This window comes from Pyrus communis, chromosome 3 (genome assembly GCF_963583255.1).
Source record: "Pyrus communis chromosome 3, drPyrComm1.1, whole genome shotgun sequence".
Lineage (NCBI taxonomy): Eukaryota > Viridiplantae > Streptophyta > Magnoliopsida > Rosales > Rosaceae > Pyrus > Pyrus communis.
The window spans coordinates 14,377,980-14,399,582 of NC_084805.1; the positions used below are offsets into that span (position 1 = coordinate 14,377,980).

Sequence of the window (21,603 nt, forward strand, 5' to 3'; positions counted from 1 at the left end):
GCAATTATGCAGTAGAAGTTATATTTACTCGGTCTGGGACTGCCGGGGTACGAAATGGTCACACACAAGTTTCTACATCAAAGAAAAATGCTAAAATTTAATCCCAAGTGGGAAAATACTCGGGAGTTTTTTCTTCTTGCAGATAAATTATAGTTTGATATGCTCATATAAATTTTTTTGCTTCAAGTGAGTTCCATGTACACGCATCGGACTGATTTGCACATAAGGAGCCAAGCAATATCCTCTGTGGATCATACTCTTATTTGAACTAAGCAAATAGACCATGCCCAGTTGAGATTATAAATTGCCAGTTGGTCCAGAGTTTTTGTTTATTTAACTTCTAGACCAAAAAGTTAGGCAAGTACAATTGTTTCGTCAAATCAGCTACTACATTGTTTTTCCATGGCCTCAAAACTTTCTCTCTTCCCATTGTTTCTTTTGATTCTTTTGGCTATAACTTCATTTGGTTCCCTAACTTTCAGAGTCCATGGATTCTATATCAAAGAAGCTACAATATTTGACCTCCAACAAGCTTTCAAAAACAACCAACTCACTTCAAGCAAACTTGTTGAGTTTGACTTTCAAGAAATCTGCCGGCTAAACCCTCTCCTCAATGCTGTCATAGAGGTGAACCTGGGCGCACTTTACACACTAATAGGCCGACTATCAGCGAAAGAGTAAGGGCCCTGGTTATTACTCTGGGTTACATGAAATTCTTGTTCGGGCAGGAATTTCGTTGGGAAGGGTCCTTGGCTCGAGCACAGCTCCCCGAGGAGTTGGCACGTTGGATGGATGTCGGGCTCTCGCTTGCTTGTCGAGCTGCAAGAAGAGGACAGAGTTAGTTCTGAAAGGTGCCTTTGTCGAGCCTTAGGTGTAGGCCATGAGGCTCGCAATCAAAACCAACTAAGTGCTGAGGCGTGCCATTGCCATCTCTGTATGACAAATGTAGAATGAGTGTCTTTAAGTCGATTACTTGCGCCCCAAGTTATTCTGACTTCTTATCATCAAAGGATTGTCGTGGATGGGTTAAGTTCACATTAAGTTCTTTTCTATGCCTTGAGATCAAGGACTTTTGTTTATCTTGTATGCTTTAAAGGGTAAGGGTTCAGATCTGATCAAGGCATCAGTTTCATTTACTTTTACGATAGTAAAAGTACTAAGTGAACCAGGTATGAGAGTTAATAGAACTTTGGATCATTAAGAGACTGAAAATGACTTGCATATATACTGAGGGATACATTATAACACCAAATCTATTAATGGAAAGGCAAAAACAAAGAGAGTCGGGCAAGATTTCACCTTGTCAGGCAAGGTTAAAACGACTTGCAATCTCTTCTCTTTCTAGTTACAAAGGGTTGAGTAATAAAGAGGGACGAGGGGTAAACGAGTTTACACAAGAGAATTGATACTACAGCATTTGGGGATGGTAACAAAGCTTTTAGATGGACAAAAGATGTCTTTCTATGGGAAATCTAAGGCTAAAAGGGTGCGGAATCTAGACAAAGCGCGGCTTTCTGAGTATTTGCTTCACTGAAAGATAAGTTGTATGTTTGTTTGTTTGATTGGTTGAGTGTCCTTGTCTCTGGGCCTTCTTCCTCCTTGTATAAATGAATTAACCCAACTGTGCTATTTCTATTCTTGCCCGGAAGTAACTGAAGGGTAATGAATCATCAACATTTTTACATGTTCTGCCATCCAAAAGTACTTTTGGGCCGGGAGTAAGTGGATTTCCATCGGTTTTCATTTCTCTTGTAAGCACCTAGCCTTTGCATTAATGGGGGGCCGTCATTTCATCTTGAGATGGATGTCCTAGGTTTGACTCTAGGCTTCAGGCAAACCTTCTTTATTGAGCTCATTTGGGCTTCCTTCCCTTAAAGCCCAAAGTTTAAATATTAACCTAAATAGTGTCCCCTTCAATCGTTGTTAATCTTGCAACTCGAGCCGCTAATAATGATTGAACAGTAGTCGTAAGCGCACGCCTTCTCTCAGGACTTGTATTAATTAAAACAGTCGTTGTACTTTAAACCCTTGCGCTAACCCACGAATACAATCTCTAAGTTGTATGTTTACTATAAATTCCCTCCTTGACTACTTAGTGCAATATATTCTAAACTTCTCAGAATTCTCAGAACCTTCATAATTTCTAGAAAATCGTCGCTAGCTTTCTCAGTTCTTGATATCACCTAAAATTTGAACTCAGCCCTCTTGTAAGATTAGTGAGGAGATTTCCACTATGCACCGCTTGCTATATAGCCCTCATCACCTTCGGGTTGGCCTGCGTATTGAGCTTTTCTTCGATGAGGACGTAGTGCTTTCCTTGGAACCTACATGGATATCTCAGGTTTCAATAGCCACAAAAAACAATATGCTTAAGGAAAATCATAGCTTCTGTATTCTTGGTCACTTCATCATCATAGGTGTATGCTTTGGGATCAATACCAAAGTTTCAGAAGGACTATCATCAGCCCAAGCCTTCTTCTCCTCAAGCGTCAAATTATCTATCAGTTTCTCGTTGATTCGAATAATGGGTTCAACCATGAGATTGGTAATGAGTCTTAGCCTCAGTTTCTACCCCCAATTTTTCCATTCCACAAAAAGACTTTAGTGTACCCAAATAACTCCATGGGTCTTCCAAGCGTGGATGCAGAGGGATTTTATTGCTTCAGATGAGTTAAGTAGAATCTTTGTTATTATGTTGGCATATCATCCTAGGATAGTTGCTTCAGAGGAGTTGAGTAGAATCTTCATGTAACTTCATCATTTAATGAAATGAAAATGTTCTCTTTACTTTACCTTAGCTTGCTCTTTCATTTTTCAACTCAACTATGATGAAGATGCTAGTCTTTAGATCTTTCAAACCAATTAACCATCTTCGACGTAACAATCCCTAATATCCCATAAAGTCGGACAATATTTCTTCAGAAATTTAGCATTAATTGGATGTTTCTGTGAATTTCCCTCTAAATCGGCCAAGTAATATCCTCCCTTATCTAATGCTTGATGACTAATGAAAGGGCTTTCCCAGGTCGGACTCTATTTCCCAAAGCCCCTCACTTGGGCTCCTAAGGGCAAGATTGCTTTCCATACTAAGCATCTCTCCTCGAAAGTTTTCAATTTTACCCTTTTGTTGTAAGCTCGGGCAACAGCTCTCTTTCCTTCTTGAATCTTGTCTAAGGCTTCAATTCAGGCTGTATCTAAATCTTCAATTCCTTGACACATAGCCTCAATGTATTCTTCACTGTGTAGCCTAAACTGGTTCTAAATCCTGACCGAACTCAAGTTAATTTCCATAGGAATCACGGCATCTTGCCTAAAGTTTAAAGCGTAAGTTGTAGTCCCAGTTCCTGCCCTCATGGAAGTTCTATAAGCCCACAAAGTATCTCCCAACTTCTCTAGACTATCTGCCACCATTCTTTTGATAATGTTAACCAAGATCTTATTGTTGGCTTCTGCTTGACCATTTGACTGGGGGTAGTAAGGACTGGATAGAATCATCTTTATCTTGAACCAACCATTAAATTCTTTTACTTCCTTTGAAATGAAAGATGGTCCACGGTTTGTGACAATTGTTTCGGGTACTCCAAATCTATGTAAGATCTTAGTTTCGATGAATTTTTTAACAGTAACTGAAGTTATGGTTTTTACTGCTGAAGCTTCTACCCATTTGGTGAAGTAATCTGTTGCCACAATTATGAATGTGTGTCATTTGCTAGAAGCTGGGTGAATTTGCCTGATGAAGTCCATTGCTCACCCTCTGAAAGGCCAAGGCTTGACCACGGGGTTTAAGGGCATAGAGGGCACATGTTGGAGGGGTCTGTGCCCTTTGCATTCTTCACACCCTCAAGCATAAGCTTTGCAATCTTTCTCCATCTTAAGCCAGAAATAACTGTATCTTCTAAGCAGCCACCTCATTTTGGTTCCAGCTTGATGAGCTCCACAGATTCCCTTATATACTTCAGCCATGACTCTCATAGATTCTTCTTGGCCTAAGCATTTTAGCAACAATCCATCCGGGGTCTTTCTTAGCAGATTATTTTCCCACCACACATATTTAGTTACCTGTTGCCTATTCTTCTTACTTGTGGGAAAAGAATGATCTTCCAGGTATTGAATAATGAGTGATCTCCAATCTTTTATCTTGGGCTCTTCGGTCATTACATCCAAGTTGAATCATCTATCAAAGATAAAAGGGAGATTTCTTCTTTGCACCTCTACTTCTACTTCAAATCTTCTTTCTCGAATCTAGGCTCCTGTAGCCAATTGGGCCATCTCATTGGCCATTACATTTGATTATCTGGGGATGTGACCGACTGATATTTCGGTGCCCCAATAACTTAACAACTGAGTGGCCGCCAAGTAATAATCGGCCATAGTGATGTGTCTACATTTATATTCCCCATTTAGCTGATTAATTACCAATTCTGAGTCGCCAAACACCTCTACTTTGGTTGCCCCAATTCCATTAGAATCTCCAAGCCAATTATCAGTGCCTCATACTCTACCCGATTGTTAGTAGTCTCTTGATAATCTAAGAGGAATGTATAACAATGGTGAAAGCTTTTGGGATCGATGATGACAATCCCAGCTCCTGCAGCATTCTGAGTGCAAGACCCATCAAAATATAGTTTCCAAAGAGTGATCTAAAGACTAGTTATTCTTTTCACTTCTTGCTGGACCCATTCTTCCTTGCCCGAATAGGCTCTATTTGGCGGGATCCATACGCTTGCTACTTCCAGAGTTCCTGAGATGCTAACCATTTCCTCTTGAGATTCTTGGTGCTCGACCAAGAAGTCTGCAATTGCTTGCCCCTTAATTGCCCTTTGAGGTACATACTGGAAGCTGTACTCTGAAAGTGCTAGGATCCATTTTCTAATCCTCCCTGTCAACATTGGTTTTGACAACATATATTTGATCACATCGGTCTTGGCAATGATATGGATGTGGCAAAGTAACATGTAATGCCTTAACTTGCAAGCAGTAAAGTACAAGGCCAAACATAGTTTCTCCACTAGAGTATATCTTGTCTCTACCTCAATAAGGATTCTACTGAGGTAGTATACGGCTTGTTCCTTTCCTCCTTCATTATTTTGGGCCAGCATGCTCCTAATTAACCTCTCCGAAGCAGAGATATAAAGCTTCAATGGCTTCCCCCTCTGAGGTGGCATGAGTACTGGAGGAGAGGCTAAGTATGCTTTTATGCTGTCAAAAGCCTCTTGATGTGGTGGGTCCCATTCAAACTTTTCTTTGTCTTTTAACCTGAGTAAAAAGGTTAGCGACTGAATCTTGCTCGCTAAATTTGTGATGAACCTTCTCAAAAAGTTAATTTTCCCTAGCAACCTTTGCAGTTGTACCTTATTGGTGGGGGGAGGTGTCTCCATGATTGCCTGAGCTTTGTTCTTGTCAACCTCCACTCCTTTTTTATGAACAAGGAATCCCAAAAAGTTGCCCGATCTTACTCCAAAAGCACATTTCTTTAGATTCATTTTTAGCTTGTGGATCCTCATTCTTGTTAAGGCTTGTCTGAGATCTATTAAATGCTGCTCTTCAGTCTTGGATTTCACCACGATGTCATCGATATACACTTCCATACTATGGTCGATTAAGTCATGAAAAATGGCGTTCATTGCTCTTTGATAAGTTGCATCATCATTTTTGAGCCCAACATGACCTGGGCATCTAAAAGTTGTTTTATGTGTATCTTCTTTGGCCATTTTCATCTGATTGTATCCGACATTTCCATCCATAAAAGACAAAACTTTGTGTTTGGTAACTGCATTTATGGATAAATCAGTCATGGGCATTGGGTATTCATCTTTAGGCGTGGCTCCATTAATGTTTCTGTAGTCAACACAACATCTAACCGCTTTAGTTATAGCTTTTAATACATGTACAATGTTGGGCAACCACTCAACATATTTGGCAGGCCTAATAAATCTAGCCTTTACCAGCCTCTATATCTCTTTTTTGACCTTTTCCTCGATCTCTTTTGACATCCTCCGTGGTGCTTGCTTGACAAGTCTAAACCCCTCATTGATAAGCATCATGTGTTCTACTAAGGTTGGATCTAAACCTGGCATTTCAGTGTAGTGCCAAGCAAAATAGTTTTTAAACTCATGCAGAAGGTTGACAATCCTTGCCCAATCTTCGGTTTTCAATAAACAACTGACTTGTATAGGCCTTGGGTCCTCCTCAGTTCCCAAGTCAATGCTCTTCAAGGGGTTTTATACTTTTGGGGTTGGTTTGTCAGGTTTTGCACACAAAAATTCGACTAGTTACAGGTTCTCGAGCAAGTCTTCTGGTCCTTCCAGGTTATATATACACTCAGCCATTTGGATGGCTGCTTCTAATTCTTCCCTATAAGACTCTACTTCTCGATTCTAGCTACTCGAAGCCTCTCCCCTCAACTATTCCTCTTTCATGGCTAAGTTTTCCCTTTCTTGTTTTTCTCTCTCCTATATACTAACAGTCTTTTTATTAAGGACCTGACTTCAATCACTTGGTCCTTCCTTTTTTGTTCTAACATTAATGGTGTTGAGGAGTTGAGATGATATAGGGCGGATCCCATTGTTCCCTTATAAGGGATAACCCTTGTTCTAGAAGTTTTAAGGTCGTCACCTTAGTCGGGCGGTCATTCTTATCAGATCCTGAACACTAAAGAATCCCAATACTGGGATCGTAGAAGTTAGCTTCTGCGATCTTGGTTGTAGATAAGAATGGCCGTGATTCGGCCTCCACCATCTCCCAGAATCCAGGTCCTGTTTCTCCCTCTTCATGGTAGATAGCCACTTGTTGGTGTAAGGTAGATGGCACAGAGAGACTCTGATGAATCTAATCTCTGCCCAGTAAAGCCCCATAAGTGGAAGTACTATCCACAACAAAAAAGACTAGCATGATTTGTTTCGAACCTAAGTCCACCTCTAATGGCAATATCTCATACGTTTTGGTGCTAACTCCCGAGAAACTAGAAACTATAAGATCGGTGGGGATAAGATCCTCCTTCCTCCTGCACATTCTCTTCATCTGCTTATATGACAACACATTGACCGTGGCCCCTTCATTAATCAAGACCCTCTTGAAGGGTACTCCTTCCAGGTGCACAGTTACATATTATGCTTTAGATGGTTGGCCAGGGTCGAACTCGGGCGAATAAAGACCATTTTGTTTGAGTATATTCTCTCAGGGTTTTTTATTCGTTGCTTAAGCAATCATGCATGGCTAGGTTCTCCTTGTTCCACTTCCTTAACACTAACATGTGCCATCATAGGTTCCGTCGTCAAGTAATCACCTTCCATCATGAAAGGTTGATCATGCTTGGTGTGAAACATGGCTGATAAAACATATGTCATGTGTACATGGAAGTTGCTGGGTCTAGGTAAATCTTTCTCCTTGTCCTCGATGTGGTTCATAAACTCATCTAACCAAGCCTTTGCTTCTTCTGGCAGCATTAGTTCAGACAACGCCTTTTTTTTTAGTTATGCCAAAGTTCTGTGCCTGCACTGGACTCTCATAGAGAGTATCAACCAGCAATGGTAAGGGTATTCTTTTCTCAGGTGAGATTTTTCCGAAACAGAATAACTCCGGGCTCCACTTTGGTCTTAGCATCATCACCATATCCTCCTAAGCTCTTTTAGGATTCTATACTTCCCTGGATGAAGGCTTGGTGGCGCATGGTCTTCTTCCCCCTCGGTTTTGCTATTAGCTTTCTCTACCTCTTTCTTGGTTCTCCAGTGAAGTAGATTTTTGTCCTCATCAAGTACCTTATCCATCTTTACATTTTCAGAGGTTTCTGAAGTGGTGGGGACTTTCAATGAGTTCATGTGGGCCTTATGTTGCCTTTGGACCCTTCTGATTATAGAGGCTCCCATTTTTTTAACATGCTTCTCATTCTTTCCGATTATGTACCATTTCCACCCAAATCGGGCAAGATTCTTCTTTGTGACCGGGTTTTCGATCTTTTCCTTCATTCTAACATCTTCATCGTCATAACTTGGTTGGGGTGGCCTCACATCTACCCATCTTTGTACCTTGGCCTCCTTGTCCTCTGCTTCTTCTGATGCTTCATAGTTTCTGAATACTTTTGACAAGTTTTTAGGCTGCGAGTCTCCCCCCAACCTCTGGAAGATGTTCCGAGAGGTTTCTTTCTCAGTTGCCTGTATACTATTTCTACTAGATTCCTGCTCTTCTCTCTTCCTTCTCTTGATCAACTCTTGATCAAGGATGGCTTCTGCCGTTGGTTCCTCTAGCTCGCACTCACATTGACATTTACTGCACAAAACCACCCCTTTGATTATTACTGCTTTAGGCTTTTAGGCAACTTGATAGCTCATTCAATCGGCCTATCAACTTGTCACCTTTCAGCTTTTACCTCCCAGGTAGCTTTCTTTTTCCCTTTCTCTGCCCATGTTAGGTTGATCATGTTTATCGGGGTTTGTAAAAAGGAATCAGCATTTATCGTCACATTAACCTGTGGTTCTTTCAGTAACCGCTTTATTTCTGACCCGCACTGCCCCTTGCTATCCAATAACACGGGGTCAGGCAACTCTGGCTACTTGATTGTCTTGAACACTGGCTGACAATTTCCAGATTTTTCCTTGTTTTTCTCTTCACTCATTTTTTCCACAAGTAAAGGAAACAAATGAATAACTGGCTCTTCCACTGGGCTGGATTCCCTCATTATCTTTCCAGCACGATCATTTCCTGGGGCAGAACACTTCAGATCTAGCCTTCTTTGCAGACTCTTTGTTGGGGAAAAGAGTCTACTGACTTCTTCGTAGAGAATCTCTTTCCATACTTTGTATGATAGCCATCATGGTAGCCTGCAAGTCTTCATTTGTGACCTTCCCTCCTGATTTCTTAGAATGAGTCGGGCTTTCCGTCAGGACAGGTCATTGCAAGTCTTTGGGGAAGTTTGCCATGCTAGATCTTTGGTGTATACTGGGGTGGTTTCCGTTCTTTTTTCCACCTGAAGGTTTGTTCTTTCTTTCGTCTTCTTAGCATACAAGATTTGTGTCCCACCGAGTGTGCCAAAACTATGTTCGGGCAAGAATTTTGCTAGGAAGGGTCCCTGGCTCGAGCACACAACTCCCCGAGGAGTTGGCACTTTGGTTAGCTGTCGGGCTCTCGCTCGCTTGTTGGACTGCAATAAGAGGACAGAGTTAGTTCTGAAAGGTGCCTTTGTCAGGCCTTAGGTATAGGCCGTGAGGCTCGCAATCAAAACTGACTAAGTGTTGAGGCGTGCCACTGCCATCTTTGTATGACAGATGTAGAATGAGTGTATTTAAGCAGATTACTTGCGCCTCAAGTTATTCTGACTTCTTATCATCAAATGATTGTCGGGGATGGGTTAAGTCCACATTAAGTTCTTTTCTATGCCTTAAGATCAAGGACTTTTGTTTATCGTGTATGCTTTAAAGGGTAGGGGTTCAGATCTGATCAAGGCATTAGTTTCATTTACTTTTACGATAGTAAAAGTACTAAGTGAACTAGATCTGAAAGTTAATAGAACTTTGGATCATCAAGAGACCAAAAATGACTTGCATATATATATATATATATATATATATATATATATATATATATATTAAGGGATATATTAAGGCAAAAACAAAGAGAGTCGGGCAAGATTTCAACTTGTCGGGCAAGGTTAAAACATCTTGCAATCTCTTCTCTTTGCAGTTACAAAGGGTTGAGTAATAAAGAGGGACGAGGGGTAAATGAGTTTACACAAGAGAATCGATACTCCAGCATTTGGGGATGGTAGCAGAGCTTTTACATAGACAACATATGTCTTTCTATGGGAAATCTAAGGCTAAAAGGGTGCAGAATCTGGACAAAGCGCAGCTTTCTGAGTATTTGCTTCACTGAGAGACAAGTTGTATGTTTGTTTGTTTGATTAGTTGAGTGTTCTTGTCTCTGGGCCTTCTTCCTCCTTTTATAGATGAATTAACCCAACTGTGATGTTTCTGTTCTTGCCCGAAAGTAACTGAAAGGTAGTGAATCATCAACATTTTTACATGTTCTGTCATCCAAAAGTACTTTTTTGGCCGGGAGTAGGTGGTTTCCATCGGTTGTCACTTCTCTTGTAACCGCCTAGCCTTTGCATTAATGGGGGGCCGTCACTTCGTCTTAAGATGGATGTCCTGGGCTTGACTCTAGGCTTCGGGCAAACCTTCTTTATTGTGCTCATTTGGGCTTCCTTCCATTGAAGCCCAAAGTTTAAATATTAAACCAAACAATTCCAATTTTACTCGACTATTGGGAATAAACTTTTTCATTGATTTTAGTAATAATATTACAACCTGTATATATACAAGTATTCTCAACCAATGAGAGAGACACCTCATTCTAACTAACTAAAAACAACTATAACAAACTATCCAATATCTAAAGAACATCTTTTACACCTGCATTTACATTTTTACCCTCAATATCTGCCCTCAAACTGAACTGAGGCTGGCGAAGAGCAAGTTTGTCCCTAAGAAAGAATAACCTTGATTTGGACAACGCTTTACTACAAACTAGAAAGTTTTGCCTGCGCGTTGCTGAAATTGTGTGAAAATTTTATGTTTAAAGGTGTAAACACATCAACTTATATCACATCTAATTGAATTATTGCAACGACATATTGATGCACTTAATATGAAAAATCCATAAACTACTCGACAACATGAAATCTAGCAATCTCTAAAGATAAGAAATGAACGTAGAAATCCTACCTCATACATAATAAAACAATTAACAAATTCTCAGTAAATGATCACAAAAGAGGTATAAAAAAAAGTAAATATCTTAATTTAAAAAATGAGAGATATAAAGAAAGGCAAATGTTATTAGCACTCCAAAATCTCATTGTACACTCCTCACTAGTGTATTTTTCTTTCTAAATATAGAAAGTTTGTAGTGCAAAATGAGATTTTTGGAGTGCCAATAACAATTCCCTAAAGAAAAGGTTTATAAGTTCTTAGTCCTCACCATAACAAAAATAATGATATCGTTTTAACATTAACTTAGATTGATTTCAGCCACCAGCATTTATAAAACCAGTGACTTTAACCTGTGCCAGCAAATGACCGAATTAGATGCAAGCCAACCAACTTCAAATTTAACCAAATAAACAAAATTTACAATTTAACTAACCTCTTCTTCCCATATAAAGTAGTTGTTGTTCCTTGTTTTGCCTTTGTGAACAGTACATTCTTCACTCTCTACACAAAAAATGCATACTCAAAATGCTCAGCAACATTATGAAAACTATACATATACAATACAATATATGTATTTGGACATAAGGTATAAAAATTTACTAAAATAATCAAGCTTAAATTTAACAAAAGAAGTAATTGCGAATTGGAATAAAAAACGATATAATAGTTGTTAATAAAAATTCTGACTAAATTTTACAAATAGCATCATAAATTGTTAAAAAATTAACACCATTGAAAAAACTCATCACTCAAATCTATAATTCTATTAAAAACACCACTAAAAATCCCAAGGAAAGGGGTACGTATTCCTAACTTACCAAACAATATCTATAGTCATACTGAAGCAAGGAAAGGGGTACATATTCCTAGCATGCCAAAAGGGTTAATAAATTATACCTTTTTTAAGAGCTTGTATTCTTTTATCTATATCTTGAGCTGGACCTGTCGATCTACAACAAAAAAGGGAGTAAATACACCAATGAAACAACTTTTAACAGCAAGACTAAGAATAAAATTACTGTATTTTAACATCTCACATTCCTCAGCAAGAGTAGTAGTACTGCAGTCTATAGAGGGTGCCTAGTTCTTGGTCTCTCCAACTTCAAACCTTGTCCCACATCAGAAACAATGAGATCATTGTCAACATAAAGTACAATCCGAAAGTTGGACACACAAACTACTCAAACTCGGGCAACTATGACCAAATGATGATAATTGTATGAAAAAGAAACAAAAAAAAAAAAAAAAAAAAAAAACAAACAAACAATAAATAACACTCCACATACAATTTGAATTGAAAACTGTATTCAAAATTCCCCTCCTTATTTGATGACATAAAATGAGATACACTGCTATTACAAACAACACTTCACATTTGCTATTATAAACCCACCATAAGATACACTGCTATTATAAAGAACACTTCACACAGAGTGCACAATGAAAAATAAGATCATAAATAATTATGATAAGGAAAACTCAAATGAGGAGAGGAATTATAAATTGCAGAATACAGAGTGCACAACCTATTTGAAATCTCCATCACTCATTTGAACGAAAATAATGAAATTGTAACCAAGTATGTATTGAAATAAGAAGGAAGTGAATGAGAGAACTATACCACTCTTTTGGGAATTTGGAGGAGAAGGTTGAAATCAAGAGAGGGCATTGCCATCAATGCCTACACATTAATATAACAACTATGCACATTAAAAACACTTCTTATTTTCACCAATATTCCACATTAAAAAGGCTAGAACTGAAAGAAAGGTTTCAAAGAAGCAAAGATGTAAAATTGGTATCACAAAACATTAACATTATTGAGATTTAACCCCACTAACTTTACACATTGATCAATATGAATTCCAATTCAGAAGAAACCCATCAATCTTCTAAGCATTGACATGTAAATACCTCAAATATTATAACAAAGGCGAATGAATTTAAAATTTAAATAATTAAACAAACAATAAATTAAGAGAGATAATCTGAACCTAGCATATTGAAGGTTCCAATAAAAGTACTTGCAAATCTTCTTAAGAATGGTGGTGCTGATCTCCGAGAACGTCACATCGCCATGCTTCGTTTCAGCAAAACTCTCTACCAACAAAAAATTAAAAACGATTTCACCTTGCAATTTCAATGATAACCAAACAAAACCCAGATGCAGATTTACATCAAGCATTAAACTTTTCAAAAATTCAAATCAATTTTCACAGCAAAAGGCAAAAACCATCCACAATGAGGCAAAACCCAGATGAAAAAACTCACCCTTGATCGTCAGATCCCACTACCAGATCTCAGAATGCCACCACAGAAGCCAAATAGAAATGGAGAGAGAGAGAGAGAGAGAGAAAGAAAGAAAGAAAGAAAGAAGAATGTGTGAGCCTGAGAGGTCCAAACAGTGTCAAGAACCATATTTAAGCTTTGGTCTCAAACGTTTCAGTGGAGGAGAAGAATCTAAGGAAGAGTGACAGATGAGGAGATAAGAAAAGAGAAGACCGCAGAGAGAGAAATCGAAACGAAAGGAAAAGTCGAGAAGAAAGTCTGAGCGGAGCCTTCGACAATGATTGATGCATGGCCAAGAAAGAAAGAAGCGGTAGCCGAAAGAAAGATCGAGAAAAAGGAACAAAAACAGAGGGTTAAACGATGAGTGACCTGTGGCAAAGATGGGCAGAACTTTGTTGTACCAAACAAACAACAAAACGTGGAAGTGAGAAGAAACAAAGCGCATTTCCACCATTTCACTGTTCACGAACAATGAAAAACTGTGTCAGGGGAACCCAGTTTTAGTGTATGTATAATGTCAGCCACTTGATACTGTGAACAAACGAAATGCAAAGAAATCTCTTTTACCAAAACTTTTTCACGAATGTAGTAGTAGTCTATTTCAACATGCTTAGTCTTGCATGGAAAATAGGATTCTTGGTTAAAGAGATGGCTGTGGCATTATCACACCATAGCTTCGGATTACAAGGTAATTGAAAACCAATGTCCACAAGAAATTTTCATATCCATGTTATCTCTGCAGCTATGTTAACCAATGACCTATATTCATCCTCTGTGAAGGATCTTGCCACTGTAGACTGCTTTTTGGCACTCCAATTGATAATGGAGTTGCCCAAAAACACACAGAAACCACCAATGGACTTTTTATCAAGGGTACAGTATGCCCAATCGGCATCTGAGTAGGCATTGATACTTGGTAATGAAGAACTCTTAGAAAGCCAGAGGCCAAAATCATTGGATCCTTTAAGATACCTCAGGTTCGCTTGACTGCTTGAAGATGAGACATTCTAGGGCAGTGCATAAACTGGCAAACAAGATTCATTGCAAATGAAAGATTTAGTCTAGTCTAGTCCAGGAAAGATATTGTAGTGCTCCAACAAGTGATCGATACTTAGTAAGGTTATCCAAGAATGGAGAATTATGATCAAGCTTGGATGTGCTATGTGGAGTAATACAAGGTTTGCACCATCCATTTTAGCCTTATGCAACACATCCAAAATGTATTTAGTATGAGAAATGAAAATACCCTTTGAAAACCGTTTAACTTGAATGCCAAGAAAGTAATGTAAGGAACCAAGATCCTTGATTGGAAATAAAGCACTCAACTGTCCAATAACTTGCTTGCAGGCTTGTGGAGAATGACCAGTGACAAGTATGTCATCAGCATAAACAAGAATGAACACCAACTGATGATCTTTCTTGACAAATAAGGAATGATCAGATTGTGAACCAACAAATCCCAAAGAAAGTAATGCACCGTTAAGTTTTTCATACCAAGCTCAAAAAGCTTTGTTTGAGTCCATACAAGGATTTATGTAACTTGCAAACAGAATTAGGTTGTGTAGAATCCTCAAATCCAGAGGGTTGTTGCATGAATATAGATTCTGTGAAGTTACCATGGAGAAAAGCATTGCTCACATCAAGTTGTATGAAAAACCAATCATATTGGGCAACCAAGGTGAAAAGAAGTCGAATTGTTATAGGTTGTGCAACTGGATTGAAGGTTTCAATGTAGTCTAACCTTTCTTGTTGATGGAATCCCTTTCCAATAAGCAGAGCCTTATACCTGTCTATGGAACCATCAGGTTTCCTCTTGATTCAAAACACCCCCTTGCAGCCTACAAGGTTCTGAGATGGAGAAGAAGGAACCAAGGACCAAATACCAGTGTTTAGAAGAGTATTAAACTCTTCTTGCATTACTTTTCTACAATGGGGATATTTGGATACCTGGAGATAAGTAGATGGAACATAATCAACAATGAGATGAGATGAGACTGGATGTTTAGTGGCACTTAAGGCTTTAGGTTTGAAAATACCAGATTTTGATCTAGTTTGCATTGGATGAATGTTGGTATTAAGATTAATGTAGGAGGTTGGAATGGTGGTATTTGGTTGAGGCAGTGGTGGAGAGGAATGAGAAATTGAAAGAGTATTTGGTGAGTGGGAGATAAAGGATGAGACTTGAGAATGAGGTGTTAGGGTTGATGTTTGTAGGCAAGGACTAACTGAGGTGAATGTTACAGTACATGGGATAGGATGTGATTGTGATGAAGAGTGAATATGGTAAAGGGATGAATTTGATGGGGATGGTTTATGAAAAGGGAAATTACCCTCATAAAAAATAACATGTCTGGAGATGTAGATCGTATTAGAGATACGATCCAGACACTTATACCCTTTGTGATTTAAACTGTATCCCAAGAAAACACAATGTTTGCTCATTGGTTCTAACTTAGATGTAGTGTAAGGTTTTAACCAAGGGAAGCAGTTACAACCAAAAACTTTGAGAATGGTTTACTCTAGAGCTTTCTTGAATAAAGATTCCCAATGAGATGATTTTGTGGTAGTGGGTATTTTGTTAATGAGATAAATTGTTGTAGAGAAAACATGACCCAATACTAATGTGGAACCCTTGAAATTGTCAATAAAGTTCTTGCAATCTCAACAACATGTTTGTGTTTGTGCTCAGCACACCCATTTTGTTTTGGAGTGTGAGGGCAACTTAGTTGATGTGTAATACCATAAGCAAGTAAAAACTTAGAGAAATTTGAACTCAAGAATTCACCACCAGAGTCTGATCGTATAGAAATAATCTTGGTTTCCAACTAATTTTCAATAAGAGCTTTGAATTGAACAAATGTAAGACTACATCAGACTTATACTTCAAGGGATAAAACCAAGAGTACTCGGTATAGTCATCGACAAAGATCACATAGTATCTAATACCATGGACAGAGATGACAGAGCTAGTCCCCAGACATCAGTGTGAAGAAGCTCTAATGGCTTTCTTGTAGTACAAGATACAGAGACAAAGAAAGCTTAGAGTTTTTGCTTATAGCATAATCTGAGCAAAAAGCTTTATTTATAGGACTAGACACATAAATAAATGAATTTGAGACCAACTTATTTAAGATTTTGACAGAAAGATGACCTAGTCTTTGATGCCAAAGATCCCTAAAAGCCTTTGTAACAACAACAAAAGCTTTGTGATTACCAACAATAGATGATGATGCATGAAAAAGGTAGAAGCCATCTGTAGACATGTAAATTTCATTGCATACAAATGATGCATCATAAAGCTCCACGTGGCATATGATTCATCACAAATGGACTAGTCATCAATGACATGTGGCACAAATCAAGCAAAGGAAATATAAAATCTTCCTAAAAATCGGCACAAGGGAGAAAATTCCCTTAAATTCGGCAAAAGGGTCTAGATTTGTCCTAAAACCGGACAGAAAGTTAAGGCATCTTCATAAAACAAGCAAGAATTGAAGATTGCTCACAAATTAGGCAACAAGGCCTCATCATTTTGGCCAAGGGAGTAAAGTGGCTGAAATTAAGACACAAGACATGCCTAAATTTTCCCATGGACAAATTAGGATGTAAATTAAAGCCAAATCCACCCAATGGCAAGCTTTGAAAAGCCTATAATTACAAGGTCCTCACACAAGCATAAGGGTCGAAAAATCTCTACACAAAATAACCTCTTCACAAACCTTTTAAGACTAATATGTTGTCAAAGCTCTATTCGAAGAACATTCAACCAAAGCCAAAGCTTTCTCTGGACCAAAGTCAAAGCACTTCCTTGAAGAATCAACAAGCACTCGTGCCAATTCCTTCAAGACTTTGTTGCAAGCCTATAAACTTGTAGCAACGTTTGTTTCAAGATCAAGTTGCCAAGACCTTTGAAGCAACAAAATCCCGCACCAAACACTACCTTTGCAGCACTCTTGAGGTGAAGATCATCCACGCGTTGTTTTCAAGCTCAAAACTTGAAGCAATCGTTCAGCCGTTCGTTCGAGATCAAGTCATCGCGACCCTTGGATCAACAATCATGCATCTACATCAAATTTGAAGATTGAATTAAAGGAAAAGTTGTAAACAGAGATTGTAACCTACAAATTCAAATCAATACAAATCTATTTTGTACACGTGTTCTCATTTCATTACATAATTTTTGTGTTTACACCATCACAAACTAGTCCTCTAAAAAGCATATTCTTGGAAGAAATATCCTTCACATTGAAGTGAAAAGGATAAAGATGCATGGAACACCAATTGTCAAGAAAAATTGGTTTGCAGAAAGCAAATTTTGCTTTAAATCAAGCACATGAAGAACATTTTTCAACTGAAAACAATGAGTACTAGTATTTAAGGTAGATGCCAGAATGAAAGATAGGCAAACATTTTCCATCACCAGTGTAGACATGTTCATGACCATGATAAGCTTCATGATTTTGAAGATTGGTGTAGTTGTTAGTCATGTGTGAACTGGCACCAGAATCTACAAGCCAAGTAGGTGCAGAAGAGGTAGATCCAGTATTTGTAACCATGTGCAGAAGAGGTAGATCCAGTATTTGTAACCATGGCAAAATGAGAGGAAGTGCCAATGTAGCTTGGATTCATTCTTCGTGGACAATCAATTGCTTCATGATCATATTGGCGGTAAATCTGACAAGGAGTTCGTTTGCTAGAGGAATTACAGTATAAACGACCACCACGAGTGAAATGTTGATTATTCTGCCGATAACTGTTACGTTGTGAGTTGCCCATGAAATTACCCCTACCTTGATAGTTTTTAGGATTTTAAGAATTGCCATGATGTTGAGAGTAATTATGAGAACAGCCTTTAGAGAAATTGTGTGAAGAAGCATTTTGAGCATTCTATGCCTGAGAGTTCACATGTGGTGTGGGAAAAAGACCGACAAAGGAATTATACGCCTGAAAATGAGGAGTAATAGGCGATTTTTTGCGATTGTTCAATTGAATCTCTTTGCTCAGAAGAATGCAATGTAATTAATCAATTGTAGTAGATCCGATGTGAAATTGAATAGCATCAACAAAGGAATCATACTCTGATGGCAATCCATGAAGCGTGACGGAAATAAGCTCTGAATCCTCAACTGGAGCTCCAACACTCGCAAGAGCGTATGCGATTTCCTCAATTTGTTGGAGAAATTAAGCTGTTATGGATTCTCCTTTAGTGATGTTATGCAGATGAGATCTGAGATCATGAATGTGAGATTGAGATGCACCAGTCAGTCTTGATTCCAGTTTAGCCCAAAGTTCTCGAGAGGAATGAACTCCAACAGTATAAGGAATTAGGGTTTTAGAAAGTGTAGAATTGATCCAGATGAGGATATTTTAATCATTTTCATACCAAAAAACATACTTTGGATTGATAAGAGAGGTGCAATTACCGGAATCATCAAGTAGCATTTGAGGCAGTGGAGGTGTCAATCCATCAACTATGCCGGTGAGATTGTAGCGACGAAAACTTAGAGTGAACAAAGTACTCTAAGTGAGATAATTGATAGTTGTGAGCTTAATCAGCACCATCAATCCAATGTTCTAAATCATGATGTAAGAAGTCGTTGGAGGTGTGATCGTGACAGAGGAAGTCATCGGATAAGGTTGATGAACCCAAGTTGTGGAGTCATATGAGGGAGAAACTGAAGTTGCCATTGATGTCAAAGGCTAGGGTTTTGAGATAGAGAAAGTGTAGAGATAGTGATTGCAATCACAGAGAAATAAGAAAGAAGAAATTGCATGCGGTGAAGCGTCTTTAGATCAAGCCATGAGACAGAAGGTGATTGATACCATATTGGGAATAAACTTTTCATTGATTTTAATAATAATATTACAACTTGTATCTATACAATTATTCTCAACCAATGAGAGAAACACCTCATTCTAACTAACTAAAAACAACTATAACAAACTATCCAATATTTAAGGAAGATTTTTTGCACCTGCATTTATATTTTTACCCTCAATAAGGACAACATTGGAACCAAAGATAAGCTGAATACCACTGCTAGCTCATTCACTCTGATTGGCTTCGTGGTGCCTCAGGATGTGGCAAAGTTAAGGAATACCGGATCCATCATATTGGGGAAGGCTAGCTTGAGTGAGTGGACTTAGTTTAGGTCTCTTACAGCACCTGCTGGTTAGAGTGCCAGAGGTCATCAAAGAAAGGTTAGTATGAAGTTATTCTCAAATGCTTGTGAACTCTTGAGTTTTGACAGAGAATATGCACAAATATAACCGGTTGCAAAATTTCAATCAAGATAGAACTATAGGGACACTAAATAGAACCTTAGGGACATATCTTAATAATTTATCCTCAAGTTTCAACTCTGTAATGGGCATCAAATCAACTGTTGGTCTCACAAGCCGGGCGGGAGTGATTCCGTTAATCCCCAGACATGACACCATTGGGTATGTTATGTTAATCAAAACAAACATTCCTGAACATTTCTGCTCTATTCAAGAACCTACTTGTTTTGCAAGAGTAATGTTCATTACTTGTTTCAACAATATATTTATGCAATGGCTATTAATGAATTGCGTTGTGTTTAACTATATTAGACACATCACGAGAAGAGTGTTAGACATGGTTGATGTTCTTGATGCCATTGTAGGCTATGATTACAACTATCAAGCAACCCAAGAAACGTCCAAGTACGTTCGACATGGTGGCTATAAACAATTCCGTCAGAGATATGGACTTAAAGCAAAGAGATTGGGAATAGTTAGGAATTTGATCTTCACTTCTCGCAGTGGATCTCTCCGAGTTCAATCCTTTAAGAAACATTTCAAGACTTTAATCTAAAAACATTTGCACTTCCTAACTGTTATTCCTATTCTTTCAGCAAATTACAGACAAGCAAGTGTTGTTTTGGTAGACCATCTGGAAATAGCCAACCATTGATGTTATCTTGAACTTCAATTTGAGCGGGGACGCAATAGCATCACTGGTTGAGTTCAAATTAGCCTTAAATGCATATCTAAAAGACCTAGTAGTATTTTTGGTTCGATCGTTAGCAAATGAAATCGCCTTCAACCTCAAATTGTTGGGTGTGGTAAGTAATATGTACAAATTTTCATTTTGGTCTTTACATGTAATTAGTGTCCTTGTTGCGTATGACAAGAAGGGTTGTGCCATTTGGGATAACTTTTGGGGTGCTAAAAGGTTCTGAGCCAAAGCTTATACATATTGCCATGGCTTTGAGCAAGCTATTAAAGTTAGGAAGTTTCCTACATTTCTACCTTGAAGCTTTAGAACCCAAATTACTTTTTATAATTTTGTCTTTGAACCATGAACAGTGATGTATTGTCTATTTTCGATGCAAATTTCCACCATTTCTTGCTTTGACGAAAATGCAGCTTACCAAAATTTGGTAAAGATGGAAGTATATATAGGGGAGTGGCTGGCCATGGTGTTAGGGTTTTACCCTACACATGGTAGCATCCTATTGGCCAAGATTTATTGAGAGAATATTTTCAAGATATTAAATATGAAATATATCTTGAGATAATGGTTCAAATATCCCTAATTGATTTAAATAGGGATTACTTACTTGATGGAGTGAATCTTCAATTGGGAATGCATTAAAGATAGGATTTGGTAATTAATTATTATCTTTAATGCCTTGATGTTTTCTTGTCATGGGTAGGTGAACTGTAGGTATTCAACTGCTTGGACCTTTAGGGGTGCTAAGCTGCACGTGGGAATATCTAAGAAGGCTACCCATTTAATGAGGGCAATCTTGTCTTTCTTGAGCAAAAGTTCATATGTCGCCTCTAGGATTTTTAAGATTATTTTAGGCTCCACATCTATCATATCTTTAAATGAAACCCTTTTGTTTCATACAAGTAAAATACTGGGATGTTGAGAGCAGTTCACATTAAAGAATATAATGAAAGTCTCATTCTATAGTTTTAGGATAGAATCCTCGTTCTAGTATGGGAGAATTCTAGGTGGTCTCTAGAAGTAGTTATTGCACCTTCTTAGAAATTTTGATTACTTGCAATGCATGCCAATTCATAGATTGTAAGAACTCCAAGACTTTAAGATCTGATTGTGTCCATATCTAGATATCTAGATCAGATTGCACGTTTGCAAAACAAGCATGGTCATCCAGCAAAGTTGCTCGAACTTCGCCTATTGCCCCGGAACAAGGTGATAATGGCATCGTTGCTATATCTGAATTTGTTAAGTCCATGACTGAATTTTTGAAATAACTGTATTCAAATTAGCTTTACTCATGCCTCTGAAAATCATGGTCTCACAATTGTCCCTAATTATGTATTTGGAATACGTACCGTTTAGTCTTCTTTCTTCGTGTGGCGATCCAATGCTTGTAGAGTATGTAATGATGGGACTTTGTGTTTGTTGTGTGTGCACAAAAAATAAGAAATTACCTCAAATATTCTTCACTGATGTCTAATCGTCATTAAGCCTATTAGAGTAAAACACTTGGAACTTTTCATCCTTTGCTTCCTAGTTTAATCCGTCAATCCTTTCAAAGTAGGTAACTTCGAAGTAAGGAGTATTAAGGCGAAACACAAGTAAGCTTGTGGGGCTGGGACAGAGCTCAAAAGC

General features: G+C 38.3%; 1 pseudogene; it reads left to right on the top strand.

Annotated features, from left to right (window-relative positions):
- Positions 1–402: 402 nt before the first annotated feature.
- On the top strand, positions 403–21,242 carry LOC137728239 (probable amidase At4g34880; annotated as a pseudogene).
- The last annotated feature ends 361 nt before the right edge of the window (positions 21,243–21,603 follow it).